General features: G+C 45.0%; 1 pseudogene; it reads left to right on the plus strand.

Annotated features, from left to right (window-relative positions):
* LOC128647459 (connector enhancer of kinase suppressor of ras 2-like) overlaps nt 1–2,351 on the plus strand; it is a 75,627-nt pseudogene extending 73,276 nt beyond the window's left edge.
* Nucleotides 2,352–6,000: the final 3,649 nt, after the last annotated feature.

A 6,000-nucleotide genomic window follows, 5' to 3' on the forward strand; every position in this document is an offset into this window, starting at 1 on the left:
GGTTTATATGGCAGAGAAATAGTGTCTACATTAGAGTCATTTTCCTCAGCCAAAATTCTATGTTTCGTAAAAATGGTGATAGCCAGAAAACCTAACATTTACCAGTATAATCTAAGCAGACTGACTGTTCCTTATTAAAAAAAGCAGCATTGTGTGCACATTCTTAAGAGACGTGCTCTGTCCAGTAGCCTGAGAACTGCCTATGGGAACAAGTGTTGAGAGGAACAGGCTAGTGACATCTCCACATTGCTGAGATCCAAAGCTGCCTGACACTTGGGCTGTGCACTGTTTGGTTAAACAAATCTTGCTCTTGTGTTTCTGCCACAGCTAAGGGGTTATATCAGAGTGGAAAATCATCAGTCACTACAAGGCTTTCAGATATGATAAAGTTTGGGATGGCACTAATTATGTGTGAGAAAATGGTCTCTGATTCAAGTGATGGATTGGATAAAAGGTCTGGATGACTGCCTGCAGCAACATATAAAGAACTTTGAGAGGGGAAAAATTGCTGGGGATCATTTGCTACGGATTACTCATCAGGAACTGGAGGAGCTGGGAGTGACTTGAATTGGCCATCAGGAACTTATTCTGGAAGCAGTAGATTTACTCTGTGCACTGAATTATGATTTGGAGACAGAGAACCTGAAAACACTTTCTCACAAATTAAATGCATCAACCAAAAACCTACAGAACTTTTTAACAGGAAGGGGGAGAAGTGGACACTTTGATGACAAAAGTAGCAGGAAGGTGCCTAATGCCTTCCTTACCTCTGTTGTGGATCTCATTGTATAAACAAAGAGTCTTCTAGCTTGGCTAGTAATGCCACGCTGATCAGGATGGACATTGATAACCTTAGAAAAAGATGGATATGGCACAAACTGGATAAAACTCCCTTTGCTGTTGTGACTGATTACTCTGTGACCAGCAATAATCTTATTCAACTTTGTCTGGAATTAACGACAATTGTTCAGCATGAGTGCACCATGTATGAAACAGGAAATAAAACTTTTCATGTGTGCAAAACTCTCTCAAATGTGTGTGATCAAATCATCTCTCTCTAATCGGATCCTTTGGTATCGCAGTCTGCACATTTTGAAGTCATACAACTCTCCAACATCAAGTCAAGTGAAGGGCTGGGGATGTACATTAAATCAAATTATGACGGACTACATGTTATAACTGGAACAACTGAAAATTAACCTGCTGATCGTTGCAAGAAGATCCATGCTAGGGATGAAGTGATCCAAGTTAACCATCCAACTGTGGTGGGGTGGCAGTTAAAACAATGTGATGAATGCACTACGAGGAGACTCGAGTGGTGTTATCTTAACTTTGAAAAAGCAACCTCAGAGCATGCTTACCTCAGCATCAGCTTTACTGAAAAATATGAGATGGAAGCCCCTTGCTCTGCAGTGGTATGATGATGAACTGAAAACTTATTCCTGGACAGGTTTATCACCTCTTATTCCAAGAAGTCCAACAAACAGTGTTGCTACACTTTCAAGAACCATAAGCACACCAACAAAAAGAAACAGCTCTGCTCTTCAGGATCTTTTTATTCCTCCTCCTCCTGCAGAGCCCTACACAACAAACGGGATGAGAAAGGAAACCTACCCTATGATGATGTGAGCCACACATTGTTGGGAAACCAGTTTCCAATGGATCAGAGTCTCCTAATTAATTTCTGGACCAGAAATATAGAAAGCACTTCAATGTTGTAGAGGAGGATGCAATATTATATTGCTATGAATATGATAAGGAGAGGACGAGTGTGCAAGGCCGATGGCAAAGCACTCCTACATATAGGAAGTTAGATCCAATCTCTATGCCTGTGGAATAAAAGTGGGTGGGTGATTATGAAGATCCCAGCAAGATCAAACGAGATGGCAGAAGAGAGAGTTCACTGCTTCCATATATGAGCAATAATAAGATAATACAAGAAGACTATATGATGCAAAGGAACAGTAAGAAATACACAGGGAAGAAATCCAAGAAAAAAGGGGACAAAAACAACAGTCCCAGCCATTATGACCTGCTCCCTGGTGCACAAATGGATTCACTTCAGCAAAGGTTAGCCCATCAGTGGTTGACAACGTGTGTCCTATCCCACGTTCCAGCAGTCACCACCTTATGATACATACCCTAGACTAGTATTGTTTAGTTGTGCTAGCCCTTTTGTGGAACCAAAACACAGTAGGCTGTCTTCCACAGAAACCTCTCAATCCCAGTCTACGCATGAGGAATATCATCAGGAAACTGCAGGGAGCACTACAGATTCTCCACTACTTAAAACAGCCAACCAACTGCGCTCATGGCAGGATTTAACTGAGACCCTATTAACTAGCTCATGACTTCATTACCTTCAGACTCTTCCTTTGGAGGACTCTGTGTTTACTGAGACAGCTGTTGTCTCCCCAGACCACAGACAACAGTCCACCCTCCCAAACCAAAAGTGCCATCTGCAAGATCATTATGGCCAATTTCCATTGTTTGAGGACAATAGATTACAAGTGCTAAGTGGTAGTGGTTCAAAGCCACGTAGTTTTACTCTTCCACAAAATGCTTTCAAAATTCAAAGTCTGTGAAGATTTTCATTGACTACAGGATCACTGCATCTTTTATAATATACTTCTTGTATTCCATTTTGGTTGAAAGACGCTGTTCTCCAAGTAGGGACAAACTGGCCTGTTCCAGAGCCCTGTAAAGATCTTGTAGTAAGTCTGCTGGCTTCTCATCTACTCATCCCTAATTGTAAATTGATATAAAATGGAAAGCACAAAGTGTAAATGCAGAAATGTCATGCTATGCAGTGCTATATTGTACTGGGCTTGTCTCTCCTTCACATAAATAAATGCATTCAATGCCCCTTAGAGAAGCAAAGCAAAATCTACCTTTTGAAAAGGTCACTAGGGATCCTGCAGTGCTGAAGGATCATTTTAGAATATCTCGCCTGAGCGGCAAGGTTTTGAATATCAGGGCCTTAGTCTGAACTTCAAATTAGAAGATTTTTTTCTGACAAATGTCAAAGTTATGTATATTTCTACTCCTTCTGTATCATGTGACAGCCATCAGACAATTACAAATGTATATATGTATATTATGTGAATTTGTGCACATGCTCAGTAAACATAAAAAGACTGCACGTTTTGTTAATGGAAGTTGTTAGAAATGGGGTCTCCAGTTGGCAGTTGGTTTGCACCCTGTCCAATTAGGGACCCTCACTCTAGTTAGGATATGGGAGATACCCGCTCAGATAACCCCTGCTCACCCCCTTGGTAGCTTGGCACGAGCAGCAGGCTTATCTCAGAAGCAATGTGTAAAGAATTTGCACATAACACACAGTAACATAGTGAAAACACTACAAAAGGGCACCACACCAGTTTTAGAAAAAATAGCCAATATTTAACTATTTAAAACAAGACCAAATACGATAAATATCTAGCATACAGTAATAAAAATATGAATGCTGCAAGATGTATTCAAAAACACAGTTCCTTGCAGTCGATAGCTCCACCTGCGGCTATCACGGCGTCGTGATACACAAAACCAACAGTTCAGGCCGGCCGCGGCATCGCGGGCCACCTACGGTGTCGGGAAGACCCCCAAACAGTACCTTGGATTTGCAGGGCGTAGTGATCCTTGCGGTGAGCTCCGGAGAGCGGCGTCGCTTCCGGAGCCAGTGCAGGAGTCGTCGGGCCCTTGGAGTGCACACGCGTTGCGGATCGAACTCCGGGCTGATGAAGTCAGGTGCGCCAGCATCGGGGCTGCGGTGCAAAGAGGGACGATGCGACATGCGGTGCCCACAGGTTATGGTGCAGGCAGCAGCTCGGTGATGGCATCCAGCGGCGTCGGTGTAAAGTGGGGCAGTGCAACGCGACGTGCGGTGTCCACAGGTCACGGTGCAGGCAGGGATGCCTGGTGACGACACTGGAGTCGATGGTGCTGGCGTCGGGGGGCCGGGGCTGCGGTGCGGGATGGTGCTTCGTGTACCTCACGAGCGGTGTCCACAGGCCACGGTGCAGGCAGTGGCGCCGGTGTCAGCAGGAGCGACGGCGTCAGGGATGCCCAGGCTGCGGTGTGAGCAGGCGATGCTGGAGTGTGGGGCCCACAGGTTGCGGTGCGAGCAGTTGCTCGGTAAAGTCGTCTGATGACGGCGTCATTGAGACCAGGGTCGCAGTGCAAAGCAGTGCAATGTGGCTCTGTGCGGCGTCGACAAGTCACGGTGCAGGCCAGCGGCATCGGTGGCGGTGTCGCAGTGATTTCTCCTCTTGAACAGCACAAAACACACAGTTCCCAGTGCTGCAGGTCGAGGAAACTGAAGTCTTTGGTGTCCCTGAGACTTACAACAGGAGGCAAGCTCTGCTCCAAGCTCTTGGAGAACTTTCTCAAGCAGGACACACGGCAAAGTTTACCCTTTGCACTCTTTTCAGGCAGAAGCAGCAACTGCAGGCCAGTCCAGCAAAGCAACACAGCAAGGGGACAGTACTCCTCCTCCAGCTCCAGCTCTTCAGCTCTTCTCCTTGCAGAGGTTCCTCCTGAGTCCAGCAAGATCCTAGAAAGATTCCAGAAAGATTCTAAAGTCTGTAGTTTTGGGTGCTCTTCTTATACCCATTTTGGCCTTTGAAGTAGGTTTACTTCAAAGAAGATTCTCACTTGCTTGTGAAATCCTGCCTTGCCCAGGCAAGGCCTCAGGCACACACCAGGGGGTTGGAGTCTGCATTGTGTGAGGGCAGGCACAGTCCTTTCAGGTGTGAATGACCACTCCTCCCCTCCCTCCTAGCAGAGATGGCTCATCAGGAAATGCGGGCTACACCCCAGCTCCCTTTGTGTCACTGTCTAGTGAGAGGTGCAAACAGCCCAACTGTCAAACTGACCTAGACAGGGAATACACAAACAAGGCAGAGTCCCAGAATGGTTTAAGCAAGAAAATGCTCACTTTCTAAAAGTGGCATTTTCAAACACACAATCTTAATACCAACTTTACTAAAATATGTATTTTTAAATTGTGAGCTCAGGGACCCCAAACTCCACCTGTCCATCTGCTCTCAAAGGGAATCTACGCTTTAATCATTTATAAAGGTAGCCCCCATGTTAACCTATGAGAGAGATAGGTCTTGCAACAGTGAAAACCGAATTTGGCAGTATTTCACTGTTAGGACATATAAACCATATTACTATATGTCCTACCTTAACCATACACTGCACCCTGCCCATGGGGCCACCTAGGGGTGTCTTACATGTAAGAAAAGGGAAGGTTTAGGCCTGGCAAGTGGGTAAACTTGCCAAGTCGAATTGGCAGTTGACAACTGCACACACAGACACTGCGGTGGCAAGTCTGAGACATGATTACAGGGCTACTTATGTGGGTGGCACAACCAGTGCTGCAGGCCCACTAGTAGCATTTGATTTACAGGCCCTGGGCACCTCTAGTGCACTTCAAAGAAACAGGTGTATATATAAAAATATACGGTAAAGCGCTATAAACTTATCCCAGACAATATGATATGTAAATAACCCTGTATGCAATAAGTCAAAATCGGGTGTATACCAATAAAATAATTATCAACATATGGGTACACTGGTAACTGGATTATACATACAGCCAGTACACAGGTACTCACAAAGTCCAGAGTCCAAATAGCTGGTAATTTAGTCCGAAAAGTGTCTCCCAAGTCACAGAGAGAAATGAACAGAGATGTGTGTGGTCCCGCTGCTCCTCCAAAAAGGACTTCCAAAGTTCCCAAGAAACTGTACCAAAAAGAGAAAAAAAGAGAGGAGCGCCGACTCAAATGTAGGGATAAAACAATTTATTACAACATATAAAACGGTTCAAAAACACTCACAAGATAAAAGGGGTAAATTTCATATCTAGGCCGTCTGCCATGAATATTCCCCTGGTGTCAGTTTGCAGTCACTCCGATATTGGGAGGTATATATTCTGGCTGTTAGAGTCTCACGCTGTGTAATCAGTCCTTGCCACACCGCTCTGCAGTCGCGGGT

Source organism: Bombina bombina, chromosome 2, assembly GCF_027579735.1.
Source record: "Bombina bombina isolate aBomBom1 chromosome 2, aBomBom1.pri, whole genome shotgun sequence".
In the NCBI taxonomy this organism is placed as follows: domain Eukaryota; kingdom Metazoa; phylum Chordata; class Amphibia; order Anura; family Bombinatoridae; genus Bombina; species Bombina bombina.